This window comes from Podarcis vaucheri (genome assembly GCF_965113315.1).
Source record: "Podarcis vaucheri genome assembly, chromosome: 13".
NCBI lineage: Eukaryota > Metazoa > Chordata > Lepidosauria > Squamata > Lacertidae > Podarcis > Podarcis vaucheri.
This window is the reverse complement of record NC_138751.1, coordinates 37,048,645-37,075,680: the sequence shown is the minus strand read 5'-3', so window position 1 is coordinate 37,075,680 and position 27,036 is coordinate 37,048,645. Positions and strand designations below refer to the sequence as shown.

The window sequence follows — 27,036 nt, the reverse complement described above, 5'->3', positions numbered from 1 at the left end:
TCCAAATATTCCTGGAAGTCCGAGACTACTATGTCTCCAGAATAATTTCCTAGCCTGTACTTGTGCTTGTCTAGTATTCTGCATCTCTGCAGAGGCAACGCAGCTTCACATCTTTGCTGGACCGAGCAAACCAAATATTGGGGGAAAGAAGACTTGTGCTGGGGCTAAGCCAAGGAAGGCTGGGAAAGAGCCCTGCTTTTTGCCACCATGACTTCTCTTTGCTCAGTTTCTCCAGGGAGCGACAAGAAGTCATGAAGAAAATACTGAGCTAGACAATGGTCTGACTGCATAAAGGGCCTACCTATGGCACCTATTGGTACAAGAATCCTGCATCAGCTCATTTCTCAGGGACTGAAGAATGTGTATCTATATCCTAAGCTCATTTCTCCACATTGTCACATCGGTTTGTAGAGGTTTTTTTTTATAGAGTCCTCATGAAAATTCATTGGCATTTCAGCAGAATTTTCTTCTAATTTTTGCATGCATTTTTTTCCAAAACAATGTTCCCTAACGTAATGCATTTTCATAGGTTTTAATTAATACAAGTTGTTTTTAATTAATATATACACTTTACCCCAGTATACACTCCCCCTCCCCCCTTAGTATACACCACTGGGCTGGAAAACTGCATTGCAAAATTCAGAGAAGTGTGGTTTTCAAAGGGTGGCTGTGTTTCAATTCACCTATTTTGTTTTTGAAAGTGTGAATTAGGTTTGCCTTGAAATGTGAGTGGAAATAAAGGTCTTCCCCCACCCCTATTTGATGCGTTCCCATCCCGGTTAAATACGTCCAAATGAACGTGAAATTGAGACATCGGCTACTACGAACCAAAGCAATCTGTGGTATAGCATTGTCCTCTGGCTCCTTAATGCCCATTATGGCACACAGGCTTTTATGATACCCACATCTTCGCATTGCTCTAAATGGTTCTTCTCTTAGTTTTCCAGAGCTTTGTCAAGATGTAATAACTGAGCTGCCTGGTGCAGCCAGGGCTGGGAGAATAGGGGAGTGTGGGCCGGTTTTTTGTTTCTGTCAGTTACAGGATAAATTGATGGCATTAACCAGCATGGAAACAATGACTAATCCAGGATAAAAACCAAAGGCAGTGTGTCCTCTTTGTCCTGAACAAAGCAGCCTGTTTCAAACATGCGTCGTGAGGTAAGCATCAAACAATGGCTTCTGTGGCATTCTGGGTAACACAGTCTTGTCCCGTCGTTCATTTTTGACAGGTCCCTTTCACCATTTTGCGTGGTGAGGTTTTGTTTGTTTTTGTCACAGTGTTCCTTGCATCAATATGCTGGGCGGAAAATGGACAGATCCAAGAACTGGGTTGTGGTGTGTGTTTTTTTAAGGGGTGTGAAAAGGAGTATGGCTGGATAGCGACTATATAGAGTAAGCATAGTCGGAGCAATTGAGTGCATTGTTTTTAAGACCACCGAAAGAATTTGGAGAAGTGCTACAAACGTGGTTTCTAGACCTTCCTTTAATCTGTGGAGCAAGCAAGAGAAATAACCCAGCCCAGTTTGTCCAGTTATTTGACTCTCCAGATGTTTCTGAACTAAAACTCCCATCAGGCCTAGCAAGCACCTTCTTTGGCGATCACTTCTTTGGCAATCACTCGTAGCGAGTAAGATTGTCTTCCATAAATACTGTTTTAAAAGTGAGTCTGTAAGTGACTGTGGAGGCCAATTCTGGATCCACAGTGGGGACATAGGTTTCCAGGCGGGAGTTGATCATGGTGACGGTTGCCAAGCGTGCCTTCTTCTTAGCACGTTTCTCCCTTTTGTCCTGAGTTTTAGCATCTTCAAAGCCTGTGACACCTTTGGTAAATGCTGATCTCCAACTGGAGCGCTCGCAGGCCAGTGTTTCCCAGTTGTCAATGGCTATACTACATTTTTAAATTTGCCTTGAGAGAGTCTTTAAACCTCTTGTTGACCACCAGCAGTATGCTTTCCATTTTGAAGTTTGGAATAGAGTAGTTGCTTTGGAAGATGATAATCAGGCATCCACACAACATGACCAGTCCAACAAAATTGATGTTGAAGAAACATTGCTTCGACACTGGTGATCCTTGCTTCTTCCAGTACACTGGCATTAGTTCGCCTGTCTTCCCAGGTGATGAGTAAAATTTTCCGGAGATACTGTTGATGGAATCTTTTGAGGAGTTGGAGATGGCATTTGTCCATGTTTCACAAGCATACAGTACGGTTGGCAGCCAATGTCCTGCCAGTAAAATTCAATTGCCATTCTAGTCAGTTGCTCTTCAAGGAAACAGGTGTGTGTGTGTCTTTTGTCTTGTGCAGCAAGATGTCTGGGGACGGCCCTGAGTTGAGTCAGCTCCCTGCTGCCTGAAGGCAAGGCCATTGGCCTTATGTGTGGAATCTTTGGTCTTCCAAATGTTGCTGGACTCCAACTCCCATCAGCCCCAGGAAACATGGCTAATAGCCAGGCATAATGGGAGTCATGGTTCAGAAGAAGAAGAAGAAGTGTTTGGATTTGATATCCCACTTTATCACTACCCAAAGGAGTCTCAAAGCGGCTAACATTCTCCTTTCCCTTCCTCCCTCACAACAAACACTCTGTGAGGTGAGTGGGGCTGCGAGACTTCAGAGAAGTGTGACTGGCCCAAGGTCACCCAGCAGCTGCATGTGGAGGAGCAGAGATGCGAACCCAGTTCACCAGATTACAAGTCTATCGCTCTTAACCACTACACCACACTGGCTCACACCACAGCTTGCCACACCTGCTAGTAAGGATGAAGATTAATTTCTTTACATGCTTACCTGAGAGAAGGTTTGCCACACCTTGCCTCATGCCTCAACCCACCAGAAATGGCGCGTAATATGTGCGCCCTATACGAACGATGCGAAATGGGATATGCCGAGATAGCTCAGGTAAGCTGAATAAACCTCGTTTATGTATTTGAGTCCATTACTTTCTATTATTATTATTATTATAACATTTCTCGAAGTGAGTTCTCACGAACAATTGCAAACACTTTCTCCCCCCTGAAATTATTTTTATTTGGTTTTACAAGTATGTATAAATAAATAAATAAATCCCTGCCCATTTGGCTGGGTTTCCCCAGCCACTCTGGGCAGCTTCCAACAAAAGATTAAAAATACATTAAGACATCAGTCATTAAAAACTTTCCTTCATTTGGAAATAAACTTCTGATAGGATATCTGCAGGAAGCCCTCTCCAGCAGGGTGCCGTGACTGACTGGGAATTTAAGGGGCGAGGCAATCTTTTAGGTATCCTGATCCCAAACAATATAGGACCTTGTAGACCAGCACTAGGAACCTGAATTTTGCTAGGTTTCCTGTTGCGGGAGGAAGGAAATGTTGAATTCTGCTCCATAGTGGGGAGAATCATAGGCTGTTCTGCTTTGATTTTTAAGGGTGGGGGGAATCAGTGTGTTCTTACTGGGTCAAAGAGAAGGTACAATGTTATTTTTGACTCAAACTGGCCTCTTTTATTTCTCTTTCTCCCCGAAATAATCCAAGCATATGTTCCTATGAGACTGCTCGCCTCTGCTTTGTGTTCCAGACGCAGTCAGGTAGAGATCCGAAACAGACGATACAGTTTCCAAAGCCATCATGGCAGGCGCCTTCCACTCAATGATTTGCTTTTAAGGACATCATCAATTCCAACTTTGGTGATAATGGGACAGCTGGGACTCTGCTAATCAATCTTTCAAGCGCTGTAATTTTATTTATATGCTCTCTGAAGCATCTGCTGCTTCCCTTTTCTGATCTGGAAATGGAAGGTGACTTTGCTATCTTCCCTCTTTCTCTCTCTTAAAAGAAAAAATAAACCCACAAAACCCCCCTAACTTACACATGCAACATACCCTCCAACACATTGAGGTGGAAACCAGGACGCCATTTCCTGGGGCCATGTTTTCTGCATGAGTCACGTGACCTGTGCAAGATCACAGTGCGCAAAATGGCCGCCATGCTCCCACGTGAAAAAAATGTGATGTCCCAGTTTTCCTGGGACAGTTGAGCTGTAGGTGAAATCTATGGATCCCCTAATGAGCGGTGCTGTTTAACCAATCCCTTGAGAGAGTGAAAGAGTTTTGGATGTAGGAAAACATTCATCCCTTGCCCCCTGCCCACCCTTTATTTTAATTTGTTCCTGTTGTAAACAAAATCTGTCCTTTTTCCCTTATGGGGTATCCAAGAGCCCTTGTAGAATCCTTACATGGGTTCCCTATTGGTAGGAGAAAATAACAGAGGCCAACCAGAGAATATTGAGAAGCAAAGCAGCTAGTAAGCCTGATCTTTATCGATCTGTTGCAACAGGGTGCTCCCCTCACATGCAGGAAAGGTGGACGACCCAGAATTAAGGTGTGCCTGCCCTTATATAGACATTTTAAATTCCCTGCCCTGGAGCTCAAGACAACCCCTCCATACATCATCCATCCATCACAGAAGGGGTGTAACCCAAGACCACCCCCCACAAACATCATACCTACACCACAGAAAAGGTGGTCCACAACAGAAATTTGAATGTTGTTGTTTTCCCTGTCTGCCAGGTTATCTGATAATGCCTTATCTCATTGCCTTTCCTGGTAGTCTGTCACCCTTTGAAATGGTGATTACTCAATTCCTGAGACAATGGGAAGGCTCCCTGACCCCTTCCCTCCCTGCAGAGAAAACATTTGGTCAGCTTGGGAGTCAAAATGGTTTCAGGTCGGTCTTCCTGGTTGATCTATGCTTGGTTGGTACATTTATGAACATTTATTATATATCTAAGACCTTAAAATTCTTATCACATTCTGTTGCTCGTTACTAAGGTTGTACACAACTCCTTGATACAATCCCAGGACTCAACACGGGCTCCTTGGATCAGATGATCTGAGCTGGAACCACCTGCCCCAGTTCTGGCCTCAAACCAATTGTGTGTTTAATTAGGGTTGGGGGTGTCCTGTTGCGGGTTTCCAGCTTTGCCAAGCCTGTAAGCACACAAAACCCCAAATCATTTGGAGGCACCAAACGTTTTATCTATATGGTGAGCAGTTCATTGACCCAGAAACCCTAATGGACCTCTGCATTCCCACCCCAATATTTTAAATCAACATCGTTCCTCCAAAGCTGCTTTCCCCCCATAACATTATATAAGTTTTCCAACAATAACAAAAGTAAAACAACAACAATAAAAACAAAACAGATTGACTTCCCCCTATTCTCTTCCTTGGTTCCATTGTGTGTCAGTGTGCTACATGTCCATTGTAAAGTTTTAACCATTTGAATGACTTATTCTCCATACATAATGAAATTACAAGTAGTCTTAAAACCCTGCCAATGTACTGGCCTGTGTACATTGCTTCTGTATATATGCAATAAAGTCCTTCCATTCTTCCTTAAATTCATTGTTGTCTCTTTCTCTTAATTTCATTGCCAATTTTGCCATTTCAGCATATTCCTTTAATTTTACTTGCCAATCTTCTTTTAGCTGGGTCACTTTCTTCTTTCCAGTGTTGTGCTAATAGTGTTCGTGCAGCTGTAGTTGCATACGTAAACAAGTTCTTTTGTGATCTTGGTAAATCCATTCCTGTTAAGCCAAATGGGAAAGTTTCTGTTTTTTTTTTAAAACAAAAGTTATTTTAAACATCTTCATTTCATTATAAATCATTTCAAAATATTTCTTAAGAATTTTGCAATCCCACCACATATGAAAAAATGTCCCTTCTATTGTTTTACATTTCCAACACTTACTTTCTTTAGTTTCATACATTTTTGCTAATTTAACAGGAGTTAGATACCATCTATAAATCATTTTCATGTAATTTTCTTTAATTGCCACACATGCTGTAAATTTTTTCTCTTTCTTCCACAGTTTTTCCCATTCCTCCATCTGAATACTGTGTCCCACATCTTGTGCCCATTTAATCATAACTGATTCAACCTCTTCATCTTTCGTCTCCCAGTCCAGCAACAGATTGTACATTTTTGATATTAATTTCTTACAATTTTCTATTATTTCTCTCTGAAAGGTTGAAATTTCATTCTGAAATTTCTTGGGGCCCCCCAAGAGAGTAGGGCCCTAAGCTATAGCTTGTTTAGCTTATACGTAAATCCGGCACTAAAGGTCCGTATAGTTAAAGCTATGGTTTTCCCAGTAGTGATGTATGGAAGTGAGAGCTGGACCATAAAGAAGGCTGATCGCCGAAGAATTGATGCTTTTGAATTCTGGTGCTGGAGGAGACCCTTGAGAGTCCCATGGACTGCAAGAAGATCAAACGTATCCGTTCTTAAGGAAATCAGCCCTGAGTGCTATCTGGAAGGACAGATCGTGAAGCTGAGGCTCCAATACTTTGGACACCTCATGAGAAGAGAAGACTCCCTGGAAAAGACCCTGATGTTGGGAAAGATGGAGGGCACAAGGAGAAGGGGACGACAGAGGACGAGATGGTTGGATAGTCTTCTCGAAGCTACCAGCATGAGTTTGACCAAACTGCGGGAGGCAGTGGAAGACAGGAGTGCCTGGCGTGCTCTGGTCCATGGGGTCATGAAGAGTCAGACATGACTAAACAACTAAACAACAACAAAATCCACCACTGGCTTGCTAAGCACTACCCAGAGTAGCCCATGCGCCAAATCTTTCTCCGCTAGCCGTCCTCTCTGGTGCTAAGTGGCTCTATCTTTGCCTCTATGTGCCAGGAAAAATTATACTTATGAACTGAATCCAAGGAGCACTGAATGCCAGAACCTGATGATGCCAGGCTCCCTCCCTGCCCGACTGCAGCTGCTTCCTGGACATAAATGGGAACTTGAGATCTCCCCGGGGCATTTGGGAGCTAATCGCTGTTGGCCTGGGAGTGAGGGAGCCACCTGCAGCAGGCAGAGCTTCACTTACGCTTGCGTCCCCAGGAGCCTCTCACCTTTGCCACTCTGCACAGCAGCACCTGTCGGGCCATTACAGGAGATTCAATAAAATGAGAAGAAGAGGTGTCTGTTTCAGGCTTGATCCATTTCCCAGGGCAAGGGATGCAGGTGTCTCTTGCAAATTATATGCCTGGGGGGCCGAAAGAGAGCTGGAAAACGCAGTGCATGATGGGAAGTGGGATTCCCAGCACAGCTCTGGGTGTGTTTAGGAAGGCAATGTATTTATATTTATATTTATATTTATATTTATACATAAACACACATACACACATATATGTGTATGTGTGTTTGTGTATAATCAATCATATCTATCTAATCAATCGTATACACACACACACACACACACACAGTGCTTCCCCCCCCTAAAAAATGTTTAGGGGTACTCTCATTTAGATTCAAGAAAATCACCATTGAATAGTTCAATTCGGGGAAAATAAATACAATATATGGACAAAAGTACAAAGATTCACAAAATGTTTAGGGGTATGAGTCCCCCTATGCCCCCCCTCCAGAAAAAAACCACTGTGTGTGTATGTATTTGATATTCCAATATCGTTCCAATGGCAGCCTCACTGTAACAACACCAATTTTATCTAATTAATGCAATCATTACTGCCAATTATTCAAATGTCAAATTATACAATTTCATTAAACCGCGCCCCCCGCATGCTAGAGTTGATGAGCTCATTCTTCTACATTTTTTTCTGCGTTCCAAAATTTTAATAATCTCCATTGCATTGCATTCAGATATAATAATCCCTTATATAATAGCTACAATCTTGTGATTTCTATTTGTGTTGGTCTGTTAGGTAATTTAATATCAACCTTTAGATATTTAGTGGGAAGGGCTGTAGGCTCAGTGGAAGAGCATCGGCTCTGGGGTGTCAGTTTGCGTATTGGCTCAGGAAGCCTAAATCAGATTTAAAAAAAATAAAAACTGGCAAACCAAAGTGAACTTCTCCTCCAGCTCTGCTCCAAGAGACTCAGTGTCAAGCAATTACAACCCAGGGGTCAGCAAACTTTTTCAGAAGGGGGCCGGTCCACTGTCCCTCAGACCTTGTGGGGGGCCGGACTATATTTTGAAAAAAATAATGAACAATTCCTATGCCCCACAAATAACCCAGAGATGCATTTTTTAAAAAGCACACATTCTACTCATGTAAAAACACCAGGCAGGCCCCACAAATAACCCGGAGAAGCATTTTAAATAAAAGGACACAGTCTACTCATGTAAAAACACACTGATTCCCGGATCATCCACGGGCCAGATTTAGAAGGCGATTGGGCCGCATCCAGCCCATGGGTCTTAGGTTGCCTACCCATGCAACACACCTTCCATACTCCCTAGAAATGACAGAAAAACTGGGTGTAGACAGCATTGGCGACAGCATTTTCTATCCTTCCAGCGGGCAGGCTCGCTTATTATGGGTGCCAAACCAATGGTATGCTAGAGATGGAAGGGGAGGCTGGTCTGTTTTTCCACCTTCGCCGAAAGCGTTCCCAGAGACACCAGAAAGGAACACAGAACAAACTGTGGCCTTGTCCTGGAAGAAAGTGTCCCTTACATGCCAACATCTGAATTACCCCTGGAAATGAAATGCTGAAAAAGTAAGAAACAAAAAGCAAAACAAAACCCCAGCAAACAACATTTTATGAAAAGGAATTCTCTAGACTGTGTGCGGTAGTTTGGGAGCTGAAGAATAAATGGTTCATTATTTATACTCGGTAGGATTTAGGAGGGTTATCATACAATATATGGCTGCAGGTGACAATGGAGCAACACCTGCTGCTAATGATCGAGACTGATTAATCATATTTGTTCTACTTGTTCTTTTGTGCGTTGGGGCAGAACTGAATGTTAGCTTGGCAAATGCTTAACCTCTTTCACTTCTCTCCTGCAAAGGTCTCACTGCACCCCACCCCACACCCAGCCTCCTCCGTTTCTCAGTGAAATTATAATGTGCCTGGGGAGAGTGGAGATGGGCATATTTGTCCATTTCAGTTTCTCATTTCTCCAGTCCACTTCTCCATGTTTCCCTATCGGTTTGCATTTTTTAAAAATAAAAGTTGTCATGATAACAACAACGTATTATTTATACCCCGCCCATCTGGCTGGGTTTCCCCAGCCACTCTGGGTAGCTTCCAACACATTAAAATGCGGGTAGGCAAACTAAGGCCTGGGGGCCAGATCCGGCCCAATCGCCTTCTAAATCCGGCCTGCGGACGGTCCGGGAACCAGCGTGTTTTTACATAAGTAGAATGTGTGCTTTTATTTAAAATGCATCTCTAGGTTATTTGTGGGGCATAGGAATTCATTCATTTCCCCCCCTCCAAAATATACTCTGGCCCCCCACAAGGTCTAAGGAACAGTGGACCGGCCCCCTGCTGAAAAAGTTTGCTGACCCCTGCATTAAAACATAGTGAGACATCAAACATTAAAAACTTCCCTAAGCAGTGCTGTTTTCAGATGACTCCTAAAAGTCAGATAGTTGTTTATTTCCTTGACATCTGATGGGAGGGCGTTCCACAGGGCTTGTGCAAGTACCGAGAAGGTCCTATGCCCGGTTCCCTGTAACCTCACTTCTTGCAGTGAGGGAACCGCCAGAAGGCCCTCAGAGCTGGTATACTGGGCCAAGGCTGTTTAGGGCTTTAAAGGTCAGCACCAACACTTTGAATTGCGCTCAGAAACATATTAAGAACCAATATAAGTCTTTCAGGACTGGTGTGTTATGGTCCTGGAGGCCAGTCACCAGTCTAGCTGTGGCATTCTGGATTAGTTGTAGTTCTTGAGTTACCTTCAAAGGTAGCACCACGTAGAGTTCATTGCAGAAGCCCAAGATGGCTTACAAAAAGATCTCAAATGCATGACATAACTGAGGTCCAGCTCTGAGGGACTTCTGGCAGTTCCCTCACTGCAAGAAGTGAAGCTACAGGGAACCAAGCAGAGGGCCTTCTCAGCAGTGGCACCCACCTTGTGGAACACTGTCCCATCAGATGTCAAGGAGATGAGAAACTATATAACCTTTAGAATAAATCTGAAGGCAGCCCTATATAGGGAAGTTTTTGATGCTTTACTGTGTTGGAATGTGTTGCAAGCTGCACAGAGTGGTTGGGGCAACCCAGCGAGATGGGCAGCATATAAATAAACTATAATTGCTTTTTGCTGTTGTAATTATTATTAGGGCGGTGTGCTCTGAAAAGCAGGTTTCTAACCCTCCAAATAACCCCATAAGAAGTAGGGATGTGGCCAACGTGGATGCAGTGGCATAGCATGGTTTGTGAGTGCCCGGGGCCATGCAGAAGAATGGGAGGGAAGGAAATGGACTGAGTAAGCATGCACATTCAAGCATCTGTGTCACCCAGGAGATCACAGCCACAGACATGAGATGAGTTGTTCTGTGGTCTGGAGAGGTCACTTCCCAGTTCACGTGGAGAAGCCATTTTCAACAGAGCCCAGTAACGGAAGTGTGCAGCTGTATTGAGGCAGCACCGGGTGTTGAAATTTGGGCCCCTATCAATTTTGCACCCCTGTCGCCTCCCCCTTCCACGCTATGCCACTGCGTGGGTGACTTTAAAAGTGGATAAGGCAAAAGCATGGAGGGAAAGGTTGTCAGTAGCTACCGGCCACAGTGGCTATGTTCTGCCTCCACCGTCAGGAGTGCCATGTGTTCTGACTTTGAAATAAACATGTTCATTGCTAGCATGCTAAGCAAGAGGATGTCTACCTTAACAGGAATAGCATACTACCTACCATCATTTGCCCTCTCAATTATTCAGGGGAAAAACAATGCTGTCCAGGGTTGTAAAGACTGCGGAGAGAATAACTGGGTGCACTCTTCCCACCTTGGATCAAATCTATGCTTCCAGGTGCTATAAGAAAGCTGCAGAGATAGCGCAGGATAGTGCGCACCCCGGAAATGATCTCTTCCAGCTTCTGCCTTCTGGAAGAAGGTAGAGGGATATAAATACTAGGACTAGCCACCTGAGAAACAGTTTCTATCCAAATACGATTTTGGTTTTAAACGCAGTGTAAGGAGTCTCTATGGGAGTGTATTGTATTTTTAAAATGGGGTATCAGAGTTTTTAGGGGGCTAACCAGGTTGAGATAGCAGGCTTGTTGGTTTTGAATGTCTTATGTAGACCCCCCCCCCCAATTTCATTGTTCTGTTTGGGACAATGACAATAAAGTTTATCGTATCGTATCGATTAGGGACATGGGTGGCGCTGTGGGTTAAACCACAGAGCCTAGGACTTGCCGATCAGAAGGTCAGAGGTTTGAATCCCTGCGACGGGGTGAGCTCCCGTTGCTCAGTCCCAGCTCCTGCCCACCTAGCAGTTCGAAAGCACATCAAAGTGCAAGTAGATAAATAGGTACCGCTCCGGTGGGAAGGTAAACGGCGTTTCTGTGCACTGCTGTGGTTCGCCAGAAGTGGCTTAGTCATGCTGGCCACATGCTGTACGCCAGCTCCCTCGGCCAATAAAGCGAGATGAGCACCGCAACCCCAGTCGGTCACGACTGGACCAAATGTTCAGGGGTCCCTTTACCTTTATCGTATTGATTGTATCCTTTTGCAGACTGCTTGATCATTTTTTCTCCCTCCTGCAAGCGGGTTTTCCAATGAAATCAAAGAGAAAACATGGCTGAAATAGCACTGTCCACTACTTAGCTCCCATAACACCTGGTAATGTGAGGAAGCAGCCGATCCTGGCGGCATTGTGGATCTTCAGTCCTGCCATCTCTGGGTCTTGGCCAAGAAGTGTTTCCTTTGCATCGGAGATCTGTCTCGTGGCGCTTTGGGGAGGGAAATGGCTCTTGATTGCTTTCCTAGCAAATGGGATGGAAAACTGGCCTTTTGCTCATCTCAGGGGATAGTTCCAGAAAGCTAGATGGACACCCCCTGGGCAGTTTCGTAAGCTGTTCCGACAGCATTTTGACGTTTGCGGGTTGTTCTAAATGACGGGGCCAGGCTGTGTGCATTAAGAGGAACAGTGACTAAATGGCCCCTTTTAGCCTCTTCTGTTTGCACACTCTCTTCCTTCAGATTGCTCCGCATTTCGCTGTGTAAACAGCTTCCCCCTCCGCCTCTTTCGCCCTCCTAAATGGAAGAACAGAAGGCAAGGGAACATGTCACAGGCACAGCAGGGTGAGACAGACGCCACTTTTGCGCCATTCATTTACAGAACCATGACACCACTTTAAACCAAGGTTTCCAGTTGTTGTTTTTGGACTACAACTCCCATCATCCCTAGCTAGCGGGACCAGTGATTAAGGATGATGGGGACTGTAGTCCAAAAACAGCTGGAGAACCAAGTTTGGGAAACTCTGCTTTAAACACTCATGGCTTCCGCCACAGAATTTCGGGATCTGTAGTTTAAGAGTACTGAGATTTGTTAGGAGACCATCCCAAATTTCCCTCACAGAGGTATGATTCCCAGAGTTCCCCATGAAGAGAGATGTGTTGTTTAACCACTGAGGGAATCCTAGCTCTTGGGCTATTTGTATGTGCATTGCCTTTCAAATCACACTGCCACTGGGCCAGGTTTGAATTGTTTTTCTGTTTAAATACCTTTAATAAAGACATTTTTGGGTGGGGTGCAGCCCTTCTTTGAATTTCACGATGCAGTCCTCCAACAATAAGGTGCACCAAATATGCATATATTAGAACAAAACACAGGAAGAAGAAATGCAGGTGTTTGTGAAAATAATACAGTGGTACCTTGGGTTACATACGCTTCAGGTTACAGACTCCGCTAACCCAGAAATAGTGCTTCAGGTTAAGAACTTTGCTTCAGGATAAGAGCAGAAATCGTGCAGCAGCAGCGCAGCGGCAGCAGGAGGCCCCATTAGCTAAAGTGGTGCTTCAGGTTAAGAACAGTTTCAGGTTAAGAACGGACCTCCGGAACGAATTAAGTACTTAACCCGAGGTACCACTATATACAAAATTCATTATATTCGGCAATGGGTCGTGTTGGAGGGAATGCAATATGCCTTGTTCTGGCCTAGCCTGGCTATGACAATGCCTCTATTAACGGGGGGGGGGGGGACTACACTGCAACCTCTTCTCCTTTCCCGAGCAAGGCTTGCTCTTCAAGCAGAGCCGATAACTCGGTCTCCAACTGTTTCTCCCACCCTGGAGGCGGTGATGCCCAGGCAAAGGTTGTCAGATGCAGCCCCTTCCTTCTCAGCCAGGAGCACTGGAAGCGAAGCCCACCCTGGGAGATCTTCCTGAGTCACCGGGAGGAAGAGGAGGGCACAGCCAGCAGGGAGCGCTTGGCGGAGGGGAGGCTGGATACAGGCCATCACTTCCAATTAAGGCAGAGGCACTGGGAGCCGTTTGCAAAGAGTTCTGTCCTCTGCTTTTCACTGGCATTTTAAAAGTACAGTGGTACCTTCGTTCTCAAATTTAATCCGTTCCGGAAGTCCGTTCCAAAACTGAAGTGTTCCAAAACCAAGGCATGCTTTCCCATAGAAAGGACCGTATTTTTCACTCCATAAGAAGCACCTGACCATATAAGAAGCACCTAGTTTTTAGAGGAGGAAAATAAGGAAAAAAATATTCTGAACGAAACAGTGGATGTATGATTTTGTGGTTCATTCTGTGACCACAGACATATGATTTGACGGTGAGTTTGGGGTAGCCAAATGCAAAAATCCTGAGAATCCATGTGGATCCGTGGTTTGTAACCATGTTTTTGCACCATTGTGGCCCCACGAAACAGTGGATGCGTGATTTTTTTGGTGCGGGATATAGCTATGGACATGCTATGTGATCTGATGGTGAATTTGGGGTGACCCAATGCAAAAATCCTGAGGATCCATGTGGATCCATGCTTTGTAACCACATTTTTGTGCCATTGCGGCCCCCTGAAACAGCAATTTAACATGAATTTTACTATTGAATGAGACCATTGATCCATCAAATGAAAGCAATAATCAATGTACTGTACTATAAAATAAATAAGGCAGTATTGTAGATGATAACAATTAAAAGTATTTTTTTTTCTTACCTGCACTGATAATAGTCATTGTTTGCAGGGGGGGCTTTTACCCATTTCCGCAGTCACACAGTCAATCAGTCAATAGCTGAACTGGGTTCCACACAGACACAAAAACAAATGAACTGAAAAAGCCTCAAAAATGCAAAATAAATAGCAGAAACAAAAGCGCCAAACCTAATCTGTTCCGGAAGTCTGTTTGTCTTCTGAAATGTTCAAAAACCAAGGCACATATAAGATATTGAAATATAAGATATTGAAAATGTTTGAGGTGTTTTTAAATTGTTTTTGTTGGTTTTTGCTTTGTTTTGTTAGTCCATGTAGCGTTTTTGTATTGTATATGTATTGTTTTTTCTCTTTTCTTTTTTGTTTGTAGTGTTGTGTTGAAAATGTTGAAAAAGTAATAAATATCATTTAAAAAAAAAGAAAAAAGAAAACCAAGGCGCAGCTTCTGATTGGTGCAAGCGCCCCGGAAACAACAGCCGACGGCCACATTGGATGTTCGGCTTCCGAAAAATGTTTAGAAACCGGAATGCTTACTTCCGGGTTTTCGGTGTTTGGGAACCAAGGCGTTTGAGAACCAGGGTACCATGGTACAGGCTGAACCCAGGGCAGGATCCGACAGTATTGGAACAGACTCCTTTGGGATGCTGTGGACTCTCCTTCCTTGGAGGTTTTTCAGCAGAGGTTGGCTGGCCATCTGTCATGGATGCTTTAGTTGAAATTTCTGCATTGCAGGGGGTTGGACTAGATGACCCTTGGGGTCCCTTCCACGTCTATGATTCTATGAGGCTCTTATTGATTCACTTCGTTAACGTCATTTTCAGATTTTTTACTTCATTAATTTTTTAAAAAATCAATTGTGTTTTTAAAGTTGTTCACCTCCCTGGGAAAGCCACTACCGCTCTACGGAGGAGGTGGGATTGCGGGCTTCATGGCCCCTCCATATGCGTGGAGGGGGGAGGCCACCCCCCCATGATTGGGGGGGATTCCCGGCCGCATCACCCTCTGGCCGGCCAATCGGCCGGTTCAGGGGGCATGGCCTGCCCTATAAAGGCAGGACGCGGCCAGTGATCTCCCTCTTTGCTACTCATCAGCTGTTCCTGTTTCCCCACCCTCCTGCCCTATAAGGTTTTCGTTCCTTGACCTTGTTATGGACCTTGGTTGGTTGCCGTTGGGGGGACCCGGTAGGAATTTTTCCACTTGGCAAATTGGCTCCAGCCACTTGGATTTCGCCTACCTCGTAGCAAATCGTCACAACTTTCTGGGTATTGGCGGTTAGGCATTGGTATAGTTCTGTAGCTGGAAGAGGGGAGGTAGCACCATCACCTGCCCCACATATTGAAGGGTAGTCCGATAAAGGATTCCAGGGGACGTGGCCCTGTCCGAAGCCTAGGGAGGTTAGGGCCTAAGGCACACCCCCTATCGGTGACCCCGGGAGAGTTCCTAGTTGATGTGCATCAGCAGGACTCCCCCGACTGGTGGTTAACCCTTCCCAGACTTCAAGCAGATGGACTGAAGTTGGATATAGTCGGTTAGGACCAATGCCTAAGTCAATACTGCTCATCACCTGTAACCAATAAAGTTGTGACCAATAAAGTTGTGACCTTTTTTAAAGCCCATTAACCTTAATAATTGTGTCTTGTGTCATTAGTTCCACCTGGGGGGGGGAGGGGAACTCACCACGCAACTTCGGGTAAAGAGGAGTATATCCATTGAACAAATTATTACCGTTTCAATTAGGAATGCGTTGTTGTAGTAACATTGTTGTGCAAAGTTCTTTGGGGGGGGGCCGGGTGTGTGATTTTGGGTGCCGTGCCTGAAAAAAAGTGCTTTTGGGGGGAGGAAACCATGGTGCGAGATCATGGCAAGCAAAATGGCCGCTGTGCTCTCGCAAAAAAACCAAACAAACAGGAAAATGGTGTCTGGGACAAGGGCATCCCAGATTTTGGTATGGACCAACGGGAAGCCAGTTTAACCTAGAAGGGCATCTCTGCTCATCCCAATCCCCCCAGCCTGGCGTATCGAGAGTTCAGATTGCTCTGACCTTTATTTACTTTACATTGATGCAAAGTCCCCGATTTACATTGATATGGAATTTTTTTAAATAAATATAGTGGTACCTCTGGTTACATACGCTTCAGGTTACAGACTCCGCTAACCCAGAAATAGTGCTTCAGGTTAAGAACTTTGCTTCAGGATGAGAACAGAAATCATGCTCTGGCAGCGCAGCAGCAGCAGAAGGCCCCATTAGCTAAAGTGGTGCTTCAGGTTAAGAACAGTTTCAGGTTAAGTACAGACCTCTGGAACAAATTAAGTACTTAACCCGAGGTACCACTGTACACGTACACAAAGGGATACTTTAGCATACAGGTAAATACATAAAAATAACATTAATATTTTACAAGGTTCCTAATAGTATATGCCAATAACTATTTTATTGAGGTTTCTCCGCCACAACACACTCCACTTTCCAATAAATAAGATGCCTACCTTCCCTTCCCTTTTGTTTATAAGTTTATTCATTCTCATACTCTTAAATTTTTCTCTTTTACAGTTCATGATTTCATCCACCTGGAACGAATTGACATACGACGTGGCTGTTTAGAGATGAACGATCATTTCCACATAATCTGATAAGACATGGTGTTTTATGTACCCAGAGTTACTAATGGATCTGCTGGCAACTCCCAACCTGTTATAGTTTTAATTTTGTTTGTAATAGTCATCCGAGAGGCCTTTATTTTTGGAGCAGGAGTAGAGGATATGGAATTATACCAGCGTTTAAAGTTCCATATCTTCAACGCTTGTTATTGTCTCCATTATATATTTGATTGAGCAGTGAGGGTGTCAAACACAAACAAAAGAGAACTTTATTTTTTTAAAAAAAATGTTTGAAACTAGTGCTTAAAGTATGCTGTGACTCTTCCCCAGCCAGACTCCTTTCTCCTTCTTGGCTTCCCTCCTCTTCTGTTTCAGCTTCTGCCTCTTTGTCTAGACTGTTCTCCGCCACTGACTCTCCCAGCTCACTGAACTCTGTTGCCCCTTCAACTTTTCAAGACCTCCTCTTCCGAGTCTGTTTCTCTTCTCCCTCAGACCACTCATTGCGTGTCGAGGTCCCCCCCCCCCAATAAAAACACAATTGATTTTAGTTTAATGTTTTTGGCATAATTTTGGCCACAACTTTATTAAAATTACAAGAAATGTGAGTGGTTGCTTAGGGACTGGTTGCAACTATCTGACCCCGCATGGGGACAGATTGACATTCGCCCGCCTGCGAATTCAGTAAGGGACAACACTTGGGGAGAGAATGGAGCTGGGTACCATGCCCTCAAGTCTCCCCAAATGCTCCCAGCGGCTCTTGCGTGGCCCTAATACCCTTTGACAGGGGTGCGGACAAAAGCGTGGCGAGCCCCTGGATTTCTTTAACGGAATACCCTTGCAGCAGCAGCATTTGAAGGGGCAGGCACAGCCAATCCATACCCCTCCACCAACCAATTCAATAAAACCAATGCCTAACCACAACCTTACAAGTTGTGATGATTTGCTACGCAGTAGGCGAAAGGGACGTGGGTGGCGCTGTAGGTTAAACCACAGAGCCTAGAACTTGCTGATCAGAAGGTCGGCGGTTCGAATCCCCGTGACGAAGTGAGCTCCCATTCCTCGGTTCCTGCTCCTGCCAACCTAGCAGTTTGAAAGTACGTCAAAGTGCAAGTAGATAAATAGGTACCACTCCAGGGGGAAGGTAAACAGCGTTTCCGTGTGCTGCTCTGGTTCGCCAGAAGCGGCTTAGTCATGCTGGCCACATGACCCAGAGGCTATACACTGGCTCCCTTGGCCAATAAAACGAGATGAGCGCCGCAACCCCAGAGTCGGCCACGACTGGACCTAATGTGCAGGGGTCCCTTTACCTTTACCTTTAGGTGAAAACCAAATGGCACCAGCCAATCAGCCAAATGGACAAAATTCCTACCGGGCCCCTGCCCCAAAAGCAGACGGCCCCATGGCAGGCATAGCAAGGTCAAGCGAACAACCCTGAAAATACGGCTGGTGGGCAGGTGATCCGATGCGCGCAGCGAAAAGAGGAAGCTCAACACTGTGCGCAGGGTATTTAAAAGCAATGGCTGTCAATCACAAAATGACAACATATAAATCTTGCCAGCAGCAGGAAGAGATCAATGATAATGGTGGCTAATCTCTTTTCCCGCCCAGCAACAGTGGGGGTGTCTTGTTAGCCCCCACTGCAACATGTGCTCTCCATGAAGGAGAACTCGCTTTGTCATCCCACCACCAATCCCCGGGCTCTGAGCTTTCTTCCCTTGAGGGGTCCCTAGCTGGTTCCCCCCACAATTTCTCTGTGTGGAACCAGTCCATGACAGTAGGTGAAAAGGGATCTCATGGATGTGTAAAAGAGTAATGGGAAAGAACCCATAATGAATTGGGGAAAAAAGTTTAAAAGTACTTTTCAAAAAAACCCCAACACCACCAGAGTCCTTTCTCTTGGGGATAATTCAGACTGAAATTCTCAGGTGTCAAGAAATGTTATTTATGTACAGTGGTGCCTCGCAAGACGAAAAGAATCCGTTCTGTGATTCTCTTCGTCTAGCGGTTTTTTTTGTCTTGCGAAGCAAGACCATTGAAGGATTAGAGGATTAGCGCTATTAGCGGCTTTTAGCGGCTTATCTGCTGATCGGATCAGCTGATAAGCGGCTTAGCGGCTTAGGAAAGGGGGGGGAGGGGGAAAAAACCCGCAGGAACTCGCAAGACATTGTCGTCTTGCGAAGCAAGCCCATAGGAGATTCGTTTTGCGAAGCACCTCCAAAACAGAAAACTCTTTCGTCTAGCGAGTTTTCCGTCTTGCAAGGCATTCGTCTTGTGGACCACCACTGTATGCCACTACTGCAGCCTGTGTTTTGTGAGCCCAAAAATGGAAAAGCAGCAAGGTCCCAGCCAAAGAAGAATGGCCACTTAAGTTGACAGAATACGCACAGCTTGCAGACTTAACATATAGAATAAGACAGGCTTCCTCAGCCTCGACCCTCCAGATGTTTTGAGACTACAATTCCCACCATCCCTGACCACTGGTCCTGCTAGCTAGGGATCATGGGAGTTATAGGCCAAAAACATCTGGAGGCCCGAGGTTGAGGAAGCCTGGAATAAGAGAACAAGAAGAACATACTTTTAGAGAAGATTGGAAAACGTTAATTGAATATATGGGAAATAATTGTGTACAACTGAAAGCGCCTGCAGCATTGAGATAAATTCAACAGAGTAAATAAGCTTTGATGGATGTAATACTGGAATACTGAATGGTATAGTTTTTGTAAAATATGCAGGGATTTATGATGTGTAAAATGAACCATGGAAAGAGAAGAAGGCCAGTTCATCCTTAGTAGCCTCGCCAATGGTTTTCCACGGACACATTAGCTCAGATAATGTCATGCACAGGGCACAAGAAACCAGGGATATGATGGGGGGGGGGCCACAAAACTGCAGGAAGTCAGACACCTGGCCCGGCCTGAGTAATGCCCATCTTGTTGCCTAAATTGCTTAAATTGCTGGTATCTTAAGGATGTAAAAATGAGTACTTTAAATTGTAAAACAAAAACTTTAATAAAAATTACAGTCATACCTCATGTTATGTTTGCTTCATGTTACGTTCTTTCAGGTTATGTCCTGCAGCGACCCAGAAGTACTGGAAAGGGTTACTTCTGGGTTTTGCCGCTCGCCCATGCGCACAAGCGCCAAATCGCACTGCGCACCTACGCAGATATGGTGCTTCAGGTTGCTCTCTTTTCATGTTGCAAAGGGGCCTCCGGAATGGATCCCGTTCACAACCAGAGGTACCACTGTATATTAAAAAAAAAGGGGGGGAGAAAAGGGATCTCATGGTTCAGATCACTTTCCCCTATGCTTGCATATGTGTCGCAAATACTCAAAAAAAATTGTAAAATTTACTCAGTAACGTGTTGCCCTTTAGATGACAATATTTCAAAGCCTGTTCTCTCTTGTCAGAGGGCCGTATTTTGTCACTAGGGACTTAGCATTATGCGCTATTTGTAGGCTTTGAAAAAGTCGCAGGCAGTGCCCTCCAGCTGCAGTGCTAAAGCAGCCCTTCCCCAACCTAACATCTTCCAGACGTTGTTGGACTCCAAATCCCAGGGTCATTTTAGTCAAGCAACATTGGGCGGGCACCAGCTTGGTCAAGGCTGGTCTAAACAAAACCCCCATAATCATTTCAGACCAAGCCTCGAAAATGCTTCGCTGCTCATCGTCTTTCGACTGGAAGCACATAAAAAGGGTCGAGGCTGCAATTTGCCGGCAATTGCCAGCAATTTAGGCAACAAGATGGGCATTACTCAGGCCGGGCCAGGTGTCTGACTTCCTGCAGTTTTGTGGCCCCCCCCATCATATCCCTGGTTTCTTGTGCCCTGTGCATGACATTATCTGAGCTAATGTGTCCGTGGAAAACCATTGGCGAGGCTACTAAGGATGAACTGGCCTCATTGTGTACACAGAAGAGACAAGGGGGCCCCTGTTTAATTGACTCATTCCACTCAGCCTTATCTTGTTCAAACACACATTCGTCCTCCAATCGATTAGTGGAGGAGGTTCCGGGGCAAACAGCCCGCCGTGTCTTTCTTACAACGATTACATTGATTGCTAATTGACCTCCTGATGTCAAAAGAAAGCAATTGCTCTTTTCTGCATGACCTGGTGTTCTTTTTTATTTATTTATTTAACCCATAACACCTGATCACTTTCTCTCTGCATGTTCGGCACGCTATGCCTGCTGGGGTTTTTAAAGGGAGATTCCCCCCCCCAACAAACTCTGTGGGCTGCTGTAGAATTGGCACCTCCCAGGGAACGATGTTCAGCACAAAACATGGACTTGCTTCAGAGTTTGCCAGCTGTCAAAGAAACAAGGAACCATCATTCCATTGCAACTCCCTCTCACCTGCCAAACCTTTATTATAACTTTTAAAATTACAATAACCCACGAATGGAAGAAAAGGTTTCAACAACAAAGAAAGCTGAAGGCTGTTGTTACGTACCTCATTCCTGCACTGAATAACTATAAAATGCAATTTGGAAATAAAGTGATATGTCAGGGGTTGGAGATAATGACTTATCAGAAAGTTGCAACAAAAGAGCAGGGCATCAACACTGGCTTCTCCCCGTTAGTTTCAGGGGCACCAAATTAGTAGTGCATTGATACAGAAATGTTGGAACTAGATTCTTTCCGAGGGACTTTTGATCCAAGCTAGAACTAAACAAAATTGTTAACAATTCTTATTGATGGGTTGGCTTGAAATGTTTGTACCCCACCTTTCTGCCCGGCAACAGGCCATCCAAGATGGCTGTCAAGAATAAAAAAATTATCAATAGGTAATTTAAACATAATATCCCCTTCCCCAAGGCTAAGAGATCAGTAGCCCAAGCTTGCCTGAAAGGCATTCTGAGCAATTCTGGAGGACTGAGCAATTCTGAGCAAGTCTTACTCGGAAGAAGTAAGAAGAAGGTGGAAGTCCACAAAACGAGGGGTCTTGGATCCACTGAATCCAGAGCCCCAGGGCTGTCTTAAGCACATGTGGCACTGGGTGCAAAGATCCACCTGGCGCCCCCCCCAGGTTGCCCAGTCCCAGGCGCACAGGGGGGCAGAGCTGGCCAGTTTTCCTCAGCATCTTGCTGACTCGGTTGCCCCTGAACTTGTGGCGCAGAGCCGCCCGCAGCAGAAGAGCCCGCTGCGGTGCGCCAACCAACGGGTGGGCTCTTTCCCAGACTCAACACTCAGGCCCTGGACTTTCGGCCTGGCACCCCTAAGAGCCTGATACCCAGGTGCCCCGCACCCCTAGTACTTATGGGTAAGATGGCCCTGCAGAACCCCTTTCTTTCCCAGAAACCCCAGGTTCAGACCATTCAACTATGCCAGCCTGCATCTGGCCTATTTTATTTCCCAGGGTGGTTTAACAATCAATCCCTCTTCTGGGAATTGTAGTCCTGTGAGAGGAATGAGGCCTCCTAACTACTCACAGTAGACGCAGTTGCCGCTGTGGTCTAAACCACAGAGCCTAGGGCTTGCCGATCAGAAGGTTGGCGGTTTGAATCCCCGCGACGGGGTGAGCTCCCGCTGCCCCTGCCAACCTAACAGTCTGAAAGCACGTCAAAGTGCAAGTAGATGAATAGGTACTACTCCAGCGGGAAGGTAAACGGCATTTCCATGCGCTGCTCTGGTTCTCCAGAAGTGGCTTAGTCATGCTGGCCAAATGACCTGGAAGCTGTATGCCAGCTTTCTCGGCCTATAGAGCGAGATGAGCGCCACAACCCCAGAGTCGACCATGACTGGACCTAATGGTCAGGGGTCCCTTTACCTTTAACTACTCACAGCAGCCTTAACAAACTACAGCTCCCATAATTCTTTGGTGGAAGCCATGATGGTTTAAAGCATGATCATGTAGTGTGAATGCTGTCCCGGCTTTCAGCTGCACTATGGGAAACGTATTATTAACCTTGGTAGACATTTACCCAAGAAACCAAGGGCTGGTGCTGGGCCCGGACATCTGCGATGGTCGGCACATCATTGCTTTCCCCTTCTTATTGCTTTCACCGCTTTGTTGTCATTAACCCAGAAGCCGTTAGTGGCAATTAATTACTGGAAAGCTGTTTTTCCTCCATCTTCATTGATTGGGAGATTTTCTCTTGAGTTAGTGCTTAATGACTTCTTGGAAGAAATTAGAAAACAGCATCGATTTTGGTTGCAGCAAATAAACTTTTATTTCCACCACCAAATCCTGTTCTTTTTTCGTCTTCCTTGATTTAGGTCAGGGGATCTGATTAAATGCACACAAGGCTGCTTCCACTACTACTATCTTCTACTACTACTACCAGTTATTAGACTTCATTGAGATCAAGCAAGTGTGCTGGGCACTTAGAAAGAATGGAACAACAACACAATCTTTGCCAACTAGGGAGATGGAGCCCTCTATCCCAATGCCACCTGCGGAATGAGAAGGTTACCCTGTATAATAACAAAACCAACAATAATACTTTTTGTGCAATGATGGTTGGAGCTCTCCGCTCTGTAGCAAAGCCTTGCTCACATGTTACACTGAACTGAGGTACAAGGCTCTTTGTTACGCATGTGCAAGTCTTTGTGTGAACCTCACCTTGGATCTACAGAAGCTGTCCAATCAAAGTTCTTAAGGCAAATTTTCTCTGTACCACCCTGTGTCCCAAACGCATCATTGCGCCTAGAGACTAATCTTCCCTCAGTAGAATTATGGATCTGGCATAGGGCACTTAACTATTGGCTTTGCCTAAACTCAAATTCCCCCGGTCTAATATCCCCAGTGCTGCAGGATTGTCACAAGAGCGCCTGGACTAAAATTGTCTATCCAAAACTTCACTCTTGTGGTTTATCACCACAACAGCTACTCACTTTGGGTTTTAGTAAAGCAAACAGTCTGATTTGTCAGCGCCTAAATGATATCGAGTGTCAGAACAACTTGGCCACAATAAGGAAATTTTGCCCATGGTATGACTATTTTCCACCTTCCCATTTCGACCCTCTGGCACCCTATCTGCATAACCTAGCAATTCTAAAATATAGACATGCTTTTACTCTCACAAGATTGAATGTATTGCCATTGGTTGTACTTGAGGGATGATTCCAACAGATTCCACACAAAAAACGCTTATGTCCCTGTGGAGATGGCAGTACTGAATTGGTGGCGCATGCCCTTCTGGCTTGCACTGTTTATCAAACCTTGAGGAATGAGCTTATCACCCCTCTTTTATTCTCCATTCCGGGTCTCCCAGCCACTGCCACAGTGTCCTTTCTCTCAGCAGATCAAGATGAGCAGGTGACAACAAAGTCTGCAAGGTTTTTAGCTGGGGCAATCAGAATAAGACCCACTATTTGACTATTGATTCAAAACCCTAAAATGTATTTTATATAATAAACTTTATTTTTCTATTCTTTGTATATCGTATTGTTGTTTTATTGCTATGGCTGATGGCTGATGCAAATAAAGATTCATTCATTCATTCTTTGTGTTAAAGAGCTTACACTTGTTGAATTGTACACCTCAACTCTTGAGTTACCAGGGTAGGCAGAATGTACACTCATTGCACTCATTACCGGGGAATGACTGTATGGGTGTGTACAGGTTAACTGCTTTGCTGCCCTTTCAGCACCGGGCAAAGCCAGTTACGTTTTCTCCCCCTCCAGGATCTTAATAATTCCTTCCAATTCCTCCGTTTGGGGTGTGACTGCTGTTACTTATGCCACCCAGACTGGCGTAATGGTTAGAGCATTGGGCTAGGACCAGGGCTGCATTTAGGTTTGATGAGGCCCTAAGCTATTGAAGGTAATGGGGCCCTTTATATGTCCAGCTGTCCTTTGTCAACAACAAATTGTCGCTGTTTTTTGTGTTGAATATCTGCTATATGGTAATTTATGGACCTAATAGGTATCTAAAGCCATTTGCACATATAAAGGGCCCCATTACCTTCAGTAGCTTAAGGTAAAGGGACCCCTGACCATTAGGTCCAGTCGTGACCGACTCTGGGGTTGTGGCGCTCATCTCGCTTTATTGGTCGAGGGAGCCGGCGTTTGTCCGCAGACAGCTTCTGGGTCATGTGCTTTTGAACTGCTAGTTTGGCAGGAGCAGGGACCAAGCAATGGGAGCTCATTCCGTTGCGGGGATTCAAACTGCCGACCTTCTGCCAACCTAGCAGTTCGAAAGCACGTCAAAGTGCAAGTAGATAAATAGGTACCACTCCAGTGGGAAGGTAAACGGCGTTTCCGTGCGCTGCTCTGGTTTGCCAGAAGTGGCTTAGTCATACTGGCCACATGACCCGGAAGCTGTATGCCAACTCCCTCGGCTCATAAAGTGAGATGAGCGCCGCAACCCCTGAGTCGGTCACGACTGGACCTAATAGTCAGGGGTCCCTTTACCTTTACTCCAGTTTTAGGCTGTTGACGTTGATGTGAACAGCAAAATTGTGCTGCACCATATCAAATTTAGAGGGGGCGTAACCCCCAATAAATGCTTTCTTCTTCTCAAGGTGATCTTGCTGGGGCAAATAACAGGGAGCTCTTGTTTCGCCAATGGTACATTTACTCCCTGACTGCACCCAGGCAGAGCCAATTCTCTTCTTAATAGTTTGGGCAACCGTGCCAGCCCACCTAGCTGAGCCAGCCATCTGGAGCTGCTTTGAGCCCAACAAAGGAGACACTGAATACAGGACTTGGAATGTTTCCTTGCTTGATCAAGGACGCAGCTAGAGCTACGGCGGAGGCATTGTAATGCTTGGTACACCATTGCTGTAAAAAGGAAGGTTGTCTCACCCGTGTACATAGCTGGTTGTCCACCGCTCAGTCAGTAGAGCATGAGACTCTTAAACTCAGGGTCGTGGGTTTGAACCCCACTTTGGGCAAAAGATTCCTGCCTTGCAGGGGGTGGGACTTGATGACCCTTGTGGTCCCTTCCAGCTCTCCAATTCTATGATTCCTACAGAAGCCGCCTCTTCAGGTGGTCTGTTCTATATGACACAGGAATAGGGACTTTACTGTGGTGGCACCTATTCTTTAGAATTTCCTCCTAGTACATACCAGATAGTGGGACGCGGGTGATGCTGTGGGTTAAACCACAGAGCCTAGGACTTGCCGATCAGAAGGTCGGCGGTTCGAATCCCCGCCACAGGGTGAGCTCCCATCACTCGGTCCCTGCTCCTGCCAACCTAGCAGTTCAAAAGCACGTCAAAGTGCAAGTAGATAAATAGGTACCACTCCGGCGGGAAGGTAAATGGTGTTTCTGTGCACTGCTCTGGTTCGCCAGAAGCAGCTTAGTCATGCTGGCCACATGACCCGGAAGCTGTACACCGGCTCCCTCGGCCAATAAAGCTAGACGAGCGCCGCAACCCCAGAGTCGGCCACGACTGGACCTAATGGTCAGGGGTCCCTTTACCTTTACCTTTACATACCAGATGTATGTCTTTTTGGGATGTGGGTGGCGCTGTGGACTAAACCACTGAGCCTCTTGGGCTTGCCGATAAGAAGGTAGCATAGATAAAGAGTTTCTTTTCTTTTCTTTTGGCAAATCTTGACCTGAAATGCCTCACAAAAAGGCTTCTGCTCTTTTCACAAAAGTTACCTTCCAATTCTACGATTCTAAGCGGCCATCAAGTCTCTCTTTTAAAACCTCTAATGAAAACGAGTCCTTAGGATCCCACACTTGTTTTTAAAGTGAAGCATTTATGTGCCACGGAGAAAGGTTGTGCTACGAGGCATGCTCCAATGTACATTAGCAGGCGCTTCATCTCACAGCAACAGGCTTAGGAGCAGGGAAAAAAGTACAATGTCCTTATGAGCTTAAAAAACCTCCACCAGGCAGCAGCAGATTGAGGAAATGGTGGCTACTAAAAGGTGTAAAACAAATTGTGGAACGAAGGGTTTTTTTTGGTTGTGTACACACTGCTGTTTACTCTGCATTCAGTGCGCTCCCACTGCTGGGTTTGGAAAGTGGTGTACATACAACATAACTCACAGTCCATAGCTATCCTATTTCTTTTTCTAAATTTTATTTATACTTTTCAGATATATACATTTCACCGATTTTGACTTCCTTCCCCCTCTTTCTGCGGTTCCTTAAATTTATTTTTAATCTCTTCTGTGTATCCAAATTAACTTAACCTGCTCATTTATTTATCTTCTTTAAATATATACCCTTATGTAGCTGCAGGTTGTTACAATAATCTTGTCAGTGTTTTTATCTGTTTACAATTTGTCTGTAAATATTCAATTAACCACTTCCATTCTTCTGGTAAGTTTCACCATTTCTGCATATTCCACAAGTTTTTGGATCCATTCTTCATTTGCTGGGACTTCTTATTCTTTCCATTTTGGGACAAGTAACATTGTTGTCACTGTATGAATAAATTTCTAAACAATTTTGGTAGTTCTGTCCCTATAATTCCAAAGAGAAAGGCTTAAGGTTTTTTTTTTTTTTTTACAAAAGTTATTTTAAACATCCTTTTCATTTCATTGTATATCATTTTCCAGTAAGCCTTAACCTCACTACAAGACCACCATAGCTATCCTGTTTCTATCCTGTCATTTCTTATAGAAATGCTGCACGCTGGT

The 27,036-nt window shown here is 45.0% G+C and overlaps 1 long non-coding RNA gene across 1 annotated transcript in view; it reads right to left on the bottom strand.

Moving 5' to 3' along the window:
- LOC309516103 overlaps positions 1-9,295 on the bottom strand; it is a 43,854-nt gene extending 34,559 nt beyond the window's left edge. The window contains exon 1 of the long non-coding RNA XR_014212776.1: positions 9,130-9,295. This is a non-coding gene — a long non-coding RNA (uncharacterized lncRNA). The remainder of the gene's footprint in view (positions 1-9,129) is intronic.
- Positions 9,296-27,036: the final 17,741 nt, after the last annotated feature.